The sequence below is a fragment of the Gopherus evgoodei genome, chromosome 10 (genome assembly GCF_007399415.2).
Source record: "Gopherus evgoodei ecotype Sinaloan lineage chromosome 10, rGopEvg1_v1.p, whole genome shotgun sequence".
Lineage (NCBI taxonomy): Eukaryota > Metazoa > Chordata > Testudines > Testudinidae > Gopherus > Gopherus evgoodei.
In genome coordinates this window covers 3,658,468-3,673,178 of record NC_044331.1, presented here as the reverse complement: position 1 = coordinate 3,673,178, position 14,711 = coordinate 3,658,468, and positions in this window count along the sequence as shown.

The following is a 14,711-nucleotide window of genomic DNA, read 5'->3' as shown; positions in this document are numbered from 1 at the left end:
GAAATGAGGCACCCAAACTCAGAAAGGGGGCCTTTCTGAAAACATTGACCAAAGTAACTTGCTGATGGCCGTGGTGTCAATGCTGGGATTAGAGGGCTGCATCTAATCTGTTACAGCACAGTTCTCTGTAGGGATCTGTTTTATACCTGTGCCTCTTCCCCTTCCCCCCTTTTCCATGATCTTTGTCATGGTAGTAAGAACAATGCTCATGAGGGCTGGAGTCCTGCTTCAATACTCCAGGAAGCCATTGTGGCCCCCCGTTCTGGGGAGCTGGAACAGTGTCTTACATTTCTTCTGGTTCTCGTTTTCTGGCACTGCAGGAGCATAGCTCTTGCCTGCTGATCCACTAGAGTTTGCAGGATCAGATTATAAATTGTAAACTCCTTGGGGGAAGCCTGTTGGCTTGTTTGCCTGCATATCATGAATAATTATTAGCAATAATAATGGCACGCAAGAGAAACTGTAGCTTGTTTAAATTATAGAAATCGGTGACCCCCAACACATCAGCACCTGGGTTAATAGATGTGTGTGTTGATACCACTTCATCTTCAAACACTGGTCCTCTCCTCTAGTGCCAGACGTTCACCACCACCTGGGGCTACATAATTCTCGTCAGAAGTCATCTTATGGGGAAAAATAATTTCTAAAATGACTAGCTCTTACTACTGCTGCATTGCTTCAGCAGCCAAGGGGCAGGATTTTATCCACTCTTATAAGCAAGTCACATTTTTGTGCCAATATACATCAGGAACCCTTCCTCCCACCTCCAAGTGCTGTCAGTACAGAACTCCACTCCTGGGATGTATCTGCACAGACCACAGAAGACAAGTACTGAGTGTGGGTCTGTAGTGATCATCTAGTCCCAGACTTCAAATTTCAGGTAAGTAAATTATCCTTTTCCCCAAGTCACACCGTATTTCCCATAAATACATTTCATCTTGTCTTTCTGTCATGATTGATATTAAACTACTATGCTGTTAAAAATAATCCAATCACATGCTAAAATTACACTGCCTGTGGCTACATTCAGTTTTACAGAAAAGATGCCATAAAAAGGTTGCTGCTTTTAAAAAAAAAAAATAAATTTTTTTTTTCCTGGAAAACATTACTTTTCCCCTCCTTGATTTTGCCACTTGCTCTGGAATCTCCTCTTCAGCCAGGGAGAAAGCAGATATGGCTTCCTGATAGCTGATTTGCTATGAATTAATTCACAGGAGAAGACAGTTACTTATACCATATTTCCCTGCAGAGGAATTCCATTTAATTGCCCATGTCTGCTTTGCTGAAAGTGCAGGAGTTGAACAAATATTTAATCTGCAATTCAGATGCAAACATTTTAATTAGTGAACAACAATTTTTTTTTCAGTGTGCTGAGTTTTACGTGTCTAGTTGCACGCCCCTCTCTCTGGCTCTTTCTGCTATAATCATATTTAATTATTCTCTATTTTTATGCACACTGTCAAGTTCTTACCATCTCTTTTTTTAATTGAAGAAAGCCCTAAAATACAATTCTCATATAGGAATAAAGCCCTACTCCTAAGATGTTTGTTTGCAAGTTTCTGGATGATGATCTGGCTGGATTATTAAAGATGGAATTTCAGTGGAATCCAGTGCATAAATGTGAACTCTACTTTTTTTTGGAAAGTGTTCTGGAGCTGAAAACCAGAGAAATGAAATAAATGAATCCTTAGAATCATAGATCAGGATTGGAAGGGACCTCAGGAGGTCATCTAGTCCAACCCCCTGCTCAGAGGAGGACCAATCCCCAGACAGATTTTTACCCCAGTTCCCTAAATGGCCCCCTCAAGGATTGAACTCAAAACCCTGGCTTTAGCAGACTAAGGCTCAAACCACTGATCTGCCCCTCCTCCACAGCTGAGTGTCCAGACAGAGGCATGAACCCTGGACCCTCAGATTAAGCACCTGATGCTCTACCAACTGAGCTACCCAGGCTTGTTGAGAACATCTTCACCTAATAGCAGTGGATCATGGGAAGCTTCTGTCTGGTTCCTTGTTGGCTCAAACTACAACCTTTATCAGACAAAATGTAAGCAAACAGAGAATCAGTTAGTTACTCTTGTATCCTGTTCTGTTTCTAGGTTAACTAGCCCTTCTGGAGTACTTACATTTTGAAAATGTTTGCTAACTTCTGCGGGTTTGGTTCTCCTCTTTCACATTGCTCTAAATCAGAGGTAGGTGGTGCAGAAGACTTTACAATGACCAGTGGACTTTCTGCAATAGCTGTCCTCACCCTTCCATCAGGTCAGACGGAATAACAGCAGAAAGGTCTTTGGACAGAATCCTGTCATACGAGCGATGTTTCCTACCTTGAAAATAACACCTCGGCCTGGCTTCAGGATTTAGTAGTGAGACGTGATAACCTATGGACTCCTGAGCTTGCCTACAGTAGGGGGTTTTGCACGAGGCTTGCTGGCCGTGGACTGCACTTGCACTAGAGCTAGCCTTTACTGCTAGCTCAAACTGGAGCAAAACTCCCTGATGTAGACAAGCCCTCAGTAAACGGGCTGTTGGAAAGCTCATGTTTTCTGCAAAGAATTTTCTGTGCAACAATAAAACGTGTGTGCAGCAGGTGGCAATGTAGCACTGATTAAAGCCAACAAGGCTCTGGGTGAGGAGTTGCTCCCTAACTGGGGCTCAGTTCTGCATATCCTTAACATCTATGGACAGCGCTGAGGGCTGATGGCACAGGGCATCTGCAGGAATCGCTCAGCAAGCTGCAGGCCTGCGACCTTAACGTTTGTTAGGGGGCGGAGGGAAGCCCAGGGTTGTATTATAAAAGACGCTGCCAACTAGTGCTGGTCTGGCCCACCTTTGAGTCCTTTTCCAAACGGTAGCACAGATGGATCCTTTCTACACCCTTTTCTTTAAGAAATTACCCATCTAACACAAATGCACAAAACAGAGCCTCTTGAGATTTGCTGTGTGAATCATTATAGGTCTCATGCTACAGCTCTGTGCTTAATTTGCTGGCAGTTCTCAGCAGTACACTAGGGCAATGGCTCTCAGCCTTTCCAGACTCCTGGACCCCTTCTCAGTCTCATCTGTCTTGTGTACCCTAGTTTCACCTCACTTAAAAACTACTTGCTTATAGAATCAGATATGAAAATACAAAGGTTTCACAGCACAGTTACTGAAAAATTGCTGACTTTCTAATTGTGGCTGCATGAAATGTTAGTTTGTACTGACTTCAGCAGTGCTTTTTATGTAGCCAAATAGGTAAATCTCTAGATGAGTTGATGTACCCCCTGCAAGACCTCTGCGTACCCCTGGTTGAGAACCACGGCACTAGTACTTCCCGTGACAGTAATGCGGGGTGCCTTCTGTACTGCTGGAAATGCACCAGTGTACAGGCAGGGTTTCTTTGAAACATTTATATTCTATACCTTTTCACAGTAGATAACTGTTAACTGTGCAGATATCAAGTTGCCTTTCTTAAAGGCCTGCAAAAGCAAGGAAATTCAAAATTAAGGCTAATCTGCCTGTAGAATTTATCTGAGCCCATTAGGTCAGTATTACCATATCCAGGTTCAGTCGGGGGGGACCAGGAGGGCCATTTGGCCTGGGCCTCAAATTTAGACGCTTGTTAATTTTTTGACATTTGATAAGTTTCTCAGCTTGTTTTTATGCGCATCCCTATCGGACCAAAATGTGACACGTTTTCAGCTTAGAGTTGCAAATTTAAGCAACTAAGAGATGTAACTTGTTAAGACATTTTTTTTTTTTTTGCACAGAAAAAGGCTAGAAAAGCATTTGTTAAATAAAAAAAAATTTCAAATTGTGTCTCTCTCTTTTTTTGATGCCTTATTTTATTTTCAGGTGTCGTTCACTTTTATTATGGCTAGGGACCTCAAAAGCTGGAAGTGACCTGGGCCTCTGAGAAGGCCTGACCACATCTGTGATAAGGAAGGCTGTTGAAAGGCAGAAAAAAATGGTATGACTTCAGGGTGGAGCCTTCTCTTCATTTTCCCTGAAGTGTGATATTTATGGTTTGCATCTAGGTCCTTTCTCTCTGAAGCCAGGGAACTGTGGAGAAAGCAACACAAAGTGCAGGCTCCATTGTGGCCCTGTTTAAGTTCTGGGCACTTGGCGCCTCATTTGTGATGGGTCGAACTGCACCTCAGCCACATACCAGCTCAAATCCTGCTGCGCTATACGCAGCCCACATCCTGGTGGAGCTGGTGGGTGAAAAAATCCTCTCCGACTGGCCACGGAGCAGCTGCTCCTGCATCACAGAGACCCAATCAGGGGCAGCAGGTTTGTAGAAATTTTGGTGGTGCCCAGAATGCCCAGAGCCACCCCCCCTCAAAACTCTGCCCCCCCAACTGCCTATGGCTCTGGGAGCGACTTTGGGTGGAAGGAGGAGGTTTGGAGTGCAGACCCTGGGCTGGGGCAGGGGATAGGTGCAGGGTGCAGGCTCTGGGAGGGAGTTTCAGGGCAGGACGGGGGTGTGGGAAAGGGCTGGGGGTGCAGGCTCTGGGAGGGAGTTTGGAGGCAGGAGGGGGTGTGTGGAAAAGGGGAGGGGATGCAGGCTCTGGGAGGTAGTTTGGGGATGGGAGGGAGTGCAGGGTCTGGGAGGGAGTTTGGGGGCAGGGCAGGGTGTGTGGAAAAGAGGAGGGGGTGCAGGCTCTGGGAGGAAGTTTTGGGGCAGGACAGGGGGGTGGGAAAGGGCTGGGGGTGCAGTCTCTGGGAGGGAGTTTGGGGGCAGGAGGGGGTGTCTGGAAAAGGGGAGGGGATGCAGGCTCTGGGAGGGAGTTTTGGGGCAGGACGGGGGGTGTGGGAAAGGGCTGGGGGGTGCAGGCTCTGGGAGGGAGTTTGGGGGCAGGATGGGGGGTGTGGGAAAGGGCTGGGGGTGCAGGCTCTGGGAGGGAGTTTGGGGCAGGAGGGGGTGTATGGGAGAGGGGTGGAGGTGCAAGCTCTGGTGGGGGTGAGGGGAGTGCGGCGCTTACCTGGAGCTCCTAGGCAGGGCAGGCTGGGGGGGGTCTCTGCACGCTGCTACCCCCAGGCACTGCCCCTGCAGCTTCCTATTGGCTGCAGGGAGGGGAGCAGCATGCGTGGACACAGACCCCCACACATACACCCAAGGGCTGCAGGGAGGGGCCAGCAGCAACGTAGAGCGAGCAGGCAGAAGCTGCCCAGCTCCCCTGCGCTGCCAGTGGCAGGTGGGGGCCCAGGGCCATTTTAAATTTAAAAGAAAAGTCACTACTTTGTACCAGGCTGCCAGGGTAAAGCAACTACAAACTGGGTTAGCTGGTTGCCTGAGAATTCCCTTTCCCCAAGGGACCTGTAGGGACTGACAGAGGGAGCTCTTTGGTCTCCCTCTCTTAAAAAGATCATGAGTAGGGCCATTGGAGTCAGGTCAGGGGAAAGTTAGAGCAGCTTTAGGGTTGCTCTAAACTTGTGCTTGGGGGTGAACCTGTCTGCAGCAGGTCTCAGGATAAAGGTTTACAGCCCCCTTTACTCTCCCATACCTGGGCCTGTAGCCCTACACGTAGTACTGCACATTTATGCTAGCTAATTTTCAGAGTAGCGATTCCACTGCTATTTCAAATGGCCGAGAAAGGGGAAGTTTGGGTGTGAGGAGAGAAGGAGGAGATTCCCAAATAAGCCTGCTCCCACCTCCAGCATCTTATTGTCTCCCCGTAGCTGTACCTGGTGGGACAGCTGGGCCACTAAGGTTTCCCCACAAGAAGATAACAGGTAGGGGTTTGCCAGGGCCCAAACAGAGGAGAGCTGATTTTGCTGGGGGATGTTTATGGGAGCCGGCCAGGAGCCCCTGTGGGAGTCCTGTTTTAGGCTATTTCTCTAACTGAGTGGAGGTTCCTCATATCTGCTTCTGAAGAGCCTGGCCCTGCCTCCAAAACTTTCCCCAAAGCTGTTGGGAATTTGGGAGCATGAGTGGGGGGTAAATCTTGGCCCCTTCCCTGCAGAACGCTGGTTTTGCTGCACTGAAGTCAAGGAGGCGGGGCTTTGCTGCTCTTTCTCTCCTGCGTTGCGGCATCCTCACTGCATTGCAGTCAATGTACAGGCCAAAGGCCACAGGACTCCGTGGGACTAGCAAGAGAGCAGAAAACAATCCCCTCATCACTGTGTGCACATGGCCCACTGGTGACTGGCTTATGTGGAACATCATCCCTGGCAAAAAATGTTCACATTGGCAATGATCATAGAGACAGAACACGTCAGGGTCCTCGCTGCCCTGTCTGGCAGTGTTGTGTGCCATTGCTGGGCCAGTGTCATGCTTGAGTGCGGGGGGAGAATTATTTTACACTATATAATCCAGTCTGATGTTGAATGTAGCCACTGGCGTGTGTACACCATAAGCTCTGCTGACTTTCTTGGCCTGGTTACTTAAGAAACCAGTTGTTTGTTTTAATCATTGACAATGTAGAGTTCTGTGAATTAATCCCAGCCAACAGGCTGTAACAAGAGTCTTTTAAGGACAGTGTTTTGTCTGGTGCAGTATTAATATTACATCGAGCAGCATAGAAGGTTTTTGGGGAAAATGAATTCACTAGGAAATAGTTATTTCTCTCAAGCTAGAGCGATGATTGGCCTTGTGGTTAAGGCATGGTACTAAAAAAAGGACGACTTGGGGTCAATACCTGCTTCTATCTCTGGCTTTCTGTCTGACCTTAGGTGAGTCAGCCAGCATCCAGCTCCCCTTGAAATTGGAGTTATGTGTCTAAATCACTCTGGGATTTAATCTCTGTGAAATGGAGCTCAAGGTGCCAGATTAGATCACAAGTTTTTAACTCAGAACAGCTTCATGGAGAAGTTTTTTTAAATTATTTTGTTTTGTTTTCAAATATGCTAAAATTTTCTCTCTATGGGATGTGATGGAATACACTGGCCCCAAAGGTTGTAAGGCCTGTTTGAGAGAAGGACCAATGAAGGGATTGTGAGAATCATTCTCTACAGTTATGGGCCTTTATTTTTAAACCTTTTTTTATTATTTTCAGGACTGTACTTAAATGGACCTGACAACCCACTACAACCACGATGGGTTTTGCCATTGACTTGAAATGGAAGCAGAACTGGGCTTTGCTTCACTTAGGATGCAAATGTGTTTCCACACCCACTTTGAGAAATCCATGTGAAGAATAACAGAATGTAAACATTGACCCTATCTTGGCCTAGCTGAACTAGATACCGTATTGGGAATTCTTAGCTCCAGTACGTCAGTGCTTTCAACTGTCCTGTTAATAAGTTTTCTAACAGAGGGGATTGAGCATGCTGTGCTCCTTGTGGCCTCCACATCCACTGCAGAGTGACTAGGACCTAGCTCTAGGGCTGTGAATTAACCAGCGCTAGTTCTTCAGGAGCTTTTGAAAAACACTTGGTTAAACACAAGCTCTACCTATTAATGAATTCAGCCTTCAATGCAAATTAGATTCCAACTAATAAGTAATTAACTTTATCATGTTGGTATTACCATTTATAACAAAATACCAACATTAGCTCTGTAAACAAGACAGAGTTGCTATTTACAAAGTCAGCATGGGGACCAGAATGGCAAGAAAATATAGCTAAGCCTGGATGAAAAGAACAAAATGACCAGAGACCTCCACTGTGTTTTTCGTCTGGCCTAGTTTTAAATCAGAGCCTTATAAACAAGGAAACCTCCCTGCAGTTTACTATTTTTAACTCAGTCCTTTGGCATGTGAGGTAGCAAGTTGCAAACTAGACTCTGGCGTTTATGACAGGATTTATATGCTAATAAAAACTGTGTTGCTTGGAAAAGTAAAACCTGCAGGTGATGTTTGTGGCAGAGAGTGTGTGTGTGTTTTCACGCACACAGGGACCGGGGAAAGGCAGGTATCAGAAAACCCATTGCTTTGTTCCTAGGCAATGCATATATATTACTCTCTAATTAAATGACTTTTGAAGGAAACCATATAAACCAACCATAAAATACAGTGGATGGGTTCATGATGCAGTATTGATATCTGAGTCTGGATTTCCATCCGACTGAAAACCTGAGATTGTTTAATATCAGTGTTTTGGTTCAGCCCATTATAAAGACAGAGGCCTTTCACAAAATGTGGATCTGGATCTACGGTTGGATTCCAAAGTTCTTAAGATCTGGGGATGTTCGAATCGGAGTTTTGGTTTGGGACTATCTCTGGGGGGTGTGTGTGTGCGTGTGTGGGTGGGTTTAAAAATGCTTGAAAATTTTCAACCTGACAGGTTAACTTTTTCCTGTGTATAAAATCATTGTGTTTACATGTATACAAGGAAACAAAATCATTTATTGGGTGCACTGGCATCAACACTGTGACTTTTCTTCCCATTGCCCATGGAATCAAAAGTTACTCATTTACCTCCAATGTCCACAAAAGCAGAGTTTAATAGCTGCAATAAGGATACAGCTGATGCTCTCTATAGTATGCACCAAAAACACAGATCTGCAAATGCAAGGTCAGGTGTGAATTTAAACACGCAAAGCTCAGAACACTTGGAGATATGGTTTCCATGCAGCAAGTAGGAAGTAATGCCAACCCCTTAGTAGTCTTTAGTGCCATATGGTTGCTAAATCTAGGGAACCAGCAACCAGACTGAGTCTTGTCTGGGAGCTGGATTATGTCTATGGGTCAGAGGCCTGAAGAAAAGAATCTTGTGCCTCTCAGAAACTAGAGGGATGCTGCAGGGAGACAACTTTATCCTAGGGGCTGTTGCAATTTTCCATAACCCCAACACTGGAGTTGGTTGAAAATTTAGTCTCAACGGTGGTTATGGTTTTTTTAAATTGGCAAATGCTAATTTTATTGAACTGGAAATTTCTCTGGGAAGTCTATTTTTGACCACAAATACCTGCCAAACTGTAGATTTTTCATTTTGGGGCAAACAAAAACAAATTTTAAAAAATTATTTTTTGGCAAACCAAAATTGGAAAAATTCAGCCAGGCAGGCAAAAAGATTAAATAAAACCAAAAATTGTTGCCTAAAAGGCTGAAATTTTTCAGTTGCCATAAATAGAAAAATGTTAGGATTTCATAGAAAACCTGAAAAATATAGGAAAATTTCAACCTTTCTTTCTTTCTTTCTTTCTTTCTTTCTTTCTTTTGGTGGTAGTTATTTGTGGTAGTTATTTCCCTCCAAAAAATCTGACCCACCCCTCATTTCCCTTGGCACTGGTCGCATGATAGGATGATCTATATGTGCAGGGCAGCCTGTAATTCTGCACCCTGGGGATGGTATGGGAGGCCAACAAGGATTTCCCCAGGAATTGGGAATTTAGAGAGTTGTGTTGGAAAAGACTAAATTTGCAGCACTGCATGTACATAGTTGACCACTGGGGTGGAAGGGGCATTTGAGGGGTGTGTGTGTAGGGAAATGTTTGGGAGGTAATGTCTCAAGTGGCACTATGCTATCTGCTGCTATGGATAACTGCTCCCAATTCCGGAGAGACATTTGCAGCTCCAAAGGCCAGGAGTCCTGCAGAACTCACCTGGGCTAGCAGCTATGAAGTCTGCTATGGAGGGCCCTAAATTTATGGGCAACTAGGAGCTTTAAGAAGCATCCATTTTCTTATGGTCTCAGTTGCAAGAAAAGTGTTTAAAAATTTGTCTTTAAGGCTTAAAATTCACATTCCAATAACTCAGAACCAAACAGAGGGAATTTTACTGGGCTTTACAGATAAATCCATCTCTTGGCTAACAACAACCAGGAAAAATTTCAGCTCAAGGCCTAATTTTATTTGTGGCGTCTCTAAGCACCCAAGAGTAGACAAGATTTTAGAATTAAAATGACTACCCAACTGTAAGAACTCCAGGTGCCCAGCTGAAGTAGAAATTTGCACGGTCTCATAATATGTTTTTTGATTCCCAAATCCATCTTCTACTTTAGGAAAAAAATAAAATAAAATAAACATAAAAAGGTCAGTAATCTCATTAGTGGAAATAATCATTTTTGTTCTATGATCTTAATCTTTTATGGCATTCACATCTGGAAAAGTACGGGAAAATAATACAAACTACAGTTAAGCTGTATAAACCGATGAGAAAGCAATTTCATTTCACTGCAGCTCTGTGGACCTTTGTCACACTCCTTCTTGTAAAAATATTGACTTTATAACACCTACACTTTGTTCTTTTCCTTAACAGGATAGCTGTTAAGTGCTGTTAAAACAAACATCACATGTTCCATGGGGCTCTGACAAGGCCTGCAATCAAATCCTCTCTAATAACTGCTTAAATACTCTCATCAAGCTTGTCCTTGGTGTTTGCTTTAGGACATTGTGTTTTTCTCTCCTTGCTGTATTTACTCAGCACCAGTGATAGACTTAGCTACAGGTCACCCAAAGTAAATGCCAGTTTTTCTCAGGCTGGCTTTCATTACTGAAGTCGCCTTTCCAAATCAGCCAGAAAGGACGCCTTTCTAAACAAATTGCCTTGTTTTTTAACTGCTGCTAATCTCTGCCAAACCGAAGGCCTTTCCTTACCTTTTTGCTTATGTTCAAAACCAAACAAAAGACAATGACTGAGCTACAAGACTGTCTGGGGGAAAGAGAAAATGAGGCCTGACATGTGAGTGACCCTGGACTCACACAGCACCTCGCCCAGTTAGTAAGCGGGAAATAACGCTCTCTCTTCATACTAGCTTCAAGGTCAGGTGAACAAGGCGAGTGAAAGCCAGGCCTTGGGGTTTCCCTCTCCTACTGTCAGGCCCACACTGCTGTGGCCCTGGAGAGAGCTGGCTTTAGCTTTGCTGGGTCTGTGTAACGGGGGGAGTAGAAGGGTTGGCCAAGTGGGGCAGCTTTTTCCCTTGGGTTTAATTCTGCTCCTGCCTATGCTCTAGGGTGGTCTTCCTGGGCCTGGAGTTTGGCCTACTAAGGCTTCCTTGGGCAGGCACCCTGGAGCAAAGCAGGCTTTAATGTGGCAGATACAACTGATAGAGGAAACCTTGGCATGGGGGAACTGTCCTAAAGCACTATACTGGCTCCTATACCAGCCTTCTCTTGGTGAGAGGCTGCACTGGGCCTGGGCTGCAGGAGACTGGCCATAGCATTGGAAGGAGGAGCATGCATGGCTGCTATGTGCCCTGCTCTCCTCCAATTCGGGAAGAAGGCAGGTAGGGAGCATGGCTCTGAGGGGCAGACAAAAGGCCCGTCAGGGAAAAAACCAGCAAACTGTAGGAACCAAGCTGTGACTGGTGGAGCAGGCTGGAGGGGGTGGAGTCAGGCCCTTTAAAACTGGCTCCCTTGACTATCTCCTTCAGTCTAGCAAGTGCAGGCTGGGTGGAGGAGGCAGCTACCTGTCCCAGTGCGATGGAAGGGGGTAAATGCTCTTTTCAGTTGTTGGTGTCACTGTGTTTTGGGTTTATTGCCCTGGTAGGAAACAGAAGAGCCTAAAACTGAAGAGCCAAGGCAGAGCTGACCTGAGCTGCTTACTAATGTTAAATTCAGCTGTGTCTGTTCCCAGCCCCACATCCTGAGGGAGGCAGGGTGTGGGGGTATATATGTGTGTGTGTGGGGGGGGGAAGGGGCAGAATAGGCTGGTGCTTTTGCCCCAAAAACCACATACGGTAGCGGATGATCTTGGTAGCACAGGCTGGGTGGGGTTACCTTCCCCCAGAGATAAGGGGGGTGTGTGCGTTCCTGGGGCAGAGAGAGGTAGGGCTGGGGGGAGGTGGGTTGTGAGGGAAGGAGTCCAAGTGTAGCCAGGCCTCGGGAGAAGGCATAGACTGGAGTTTGTGGTGGTTTGGCAGCACCCCCTAGTTAACAAACTGGACTACAGAAGGGGCTGACTTCATTTGACTTGGGGGATTGTGGTCTGGAGTATAGTAGGAAAAGGAAGCCATCTGCTTGCAGTGAGCTGAGGCAGGATCCCAGCCTTTGGGTAGGGGAGTGCCCCTTCCCTAATGGGGGCCCGCTGCTGGAGCCACAAACTGGAGAGGCTGTCAGCAGGAGGAAACAACAGGAGGCCTGGGAGCTGCTGACCTGGCTCCTGTAGCTTCTGTGGAGCCATATGAGGTGTGGGGGGAAAAAGAGGGAGAACAGTACAGAGTACTAGGGCTGGAGGAGAGGGGCAACCGTAAACGAGGGGGAGGTTTTTCTGGCAGCTGGTTCAGGCTAGTCGTTTTTGCTACTTCTGTGAAGCCCAGGCTGTGGGAAATAATTGAAGGAGGCCTTTGGTCTGACCCAGTATGGCCGTTCTTATGTTTGTTTGTCTCCTAAGTGCCTGGTTCCTTCCCCTGCCAGCTGCCCCAGGACCAGGTTCTGAAGGCAGATTATAAACTGCCTTAATGCAGGCTTAAAGAGAACTCTTCCTGTCTGTGTCATACTGGAAAGTGCTGGGCCCAGAAGAGTAAGATACATATGCACAGGTGCTTGAATCTACCAAATAACAAGGCCGTCTGGCTGATGGTTGCATGAAGAGAGCAGGGACAGGAGGTTCTACGGTGTTCTGTCCAAGGAACCAGTTGTAACAAGCCCTTTCAAGAGGCAGAGCTCCCTTACTGTATCCTTCCACCCCACGCCCCGCAGTGACCAGTCTAATAAAGTCTACCACATTCTTGGTCCATTTGTACCTGACAAATTGCAGACAAAATGGGCCATTAGCAGGATCTGGCTTCTCCAGCTCCCCAAATGCAGGATTCTAAGTTACAGCCCAGCTGCTTTTCCTACAATGCTATTACACTCAAATAAGTTCCCTAGAATCTGTTCTCTTGGAGATATTTCCATAACATGTGACATACTAAGCCATTTGTACTTGTGCTGTTCTCAATCATATTCATGTTAGGTTTGGAAACTAAAACCTTATGATTAAATAACATTACTAGTAAGCTTATAATTTAAGGTGCTTTGTAACCCTTCTATGTCTCATTGCTTGATTCAAGACAATGTTTTTATGGCATGAGTTTTGGAGAAAACGCATTTGGTGAATGCAAAAAATTCTGTGCAGTAGTATGCTTAATTTGCATGTGTGGTTATTACAATTGCGTGAGCAATTCAGTACCTTTTGTAAATAAATTAGGGCTGTGATTAATTGCGTGATTAAAGAATAATAGAATACCATTTATTTAAATATTTTTGGAAGTTTTCTACACTTTCAAATATACTGATTTCAATTACAACACAGACTACATAGTGTACAGTGCTCACTTTATATTTGATTACAAATATTTGCATAGTAAAAAAACAAAAAAATAGTATTTTTCAATTCACCTAATACAAATAATGTAGTGCAAACTCTTTATTATGAAAGTAGAATTTAGAAATGTAGAATTAAGTACAAAAAATAAAAGCATTCAAAAATAAAACAATGTAAAAATTTAGAGCCTGCAAGTCCACTCTGTCCTACTTCTTGTTCAGCCAATTGCTCAGACAAACAAGTCTGGTTACATTTGCAGAAGACAATACAGCCTGCTTCTTGTTTACAATGTCACCTGACAGAGACAACAGGTGTTTGCACAGCACTGTTGTAGCTGGTGTCACAAGATATTTATGTTCCAGATACGCTAAAGATTCATGTTTCCCTTCATGCTTCAATCACCCTTCCATAGGACGTGTCCATGCTGATGATGGGTTCTGTCCAATAACGATCCAAAGCAGTGCAGACCAACACATTCATTTTCATCATCTGAGTTAAATGCCACCAGTAGAAGGTTGATTTTCTTTTTTTGTGGTTCAGTTGTGTAGTTTCCACACTGGAGTGTTGCTCTTTTAAGACTTCTGAAAGCATCCTCCACACCTTATCTCCCTCAGATTTTGGAAGGTACTTAAGATTCTTAAACTTTGGGTTGAGTGCTGTAGCTATCTTTAGAAATCTCACATTGGTACCACCTTTGTGCTTTGTCAAATCTGCAGTGAAAGAGAACAACATATGCTGGGTCATCATCCGAGATTGCTATAACATGAAATATATGGCAGAATGTGGGTAAAACAGCAGAACGCATACTATTCTTCCCCAGGATTTCATTCACAAATTTAATTAATGCATTTTTTTAAATGAGTGTCATCAGCATATCATCTGGAATTGTGGCCAAAGCATGGAGGGGTATATGAATGTTTAGCATATTTGGCAGATAATTATCTTGCAGTGTTGGCTACAAAAGTGCCATGTGAACACCTGTTCTCACTTACAGGTGACATTGTAAATAAGAAGCAGGTAGCATTATGTCTTGTAAATGTAAACAAACGTGTCTATCTTAGCGATTGGCTGAACAAGAAGTAGGACTGAGTGGACTTGTTGGCTCTAAAGTTTAATATTTTGTTTTTTGAGTGCAGTTATGTAACAAAAGTATCTACATTTGTAAGTTGCACTTAGATTGCACTACAGTACTTGTATGAGGTGAACTGAAAAATGCTATTTCTTTATCATTTTACAGTGCAAATATCTATAATAAAAATAATTTAAAGTGAGCACTGTACACTTTGTATTCTGTGTTATAATTGAAATCAATATATTTGAAAATGTAGAAAAACATCCAAAATATGTGATACATTTCAATTGGTATTCTATTGTTTAAAAGTGTGATTAATCGCGATTAATTTTTTTGAGTTAGTCATGTGAGTAAACTGCGATTAATCAATAGCCCTAAAATAAATACAATCAAGCCCAGACAATACTTTCCTCTCCCACCGTCAGCCTCCCTAAAAGCTTGGGTAAACCATTGGCCTTTGTGGGATTCACTGAAACGCAACCTACCTGAGGTGGTATTAGTAGTGAAGATATTATTTTACTTCACAG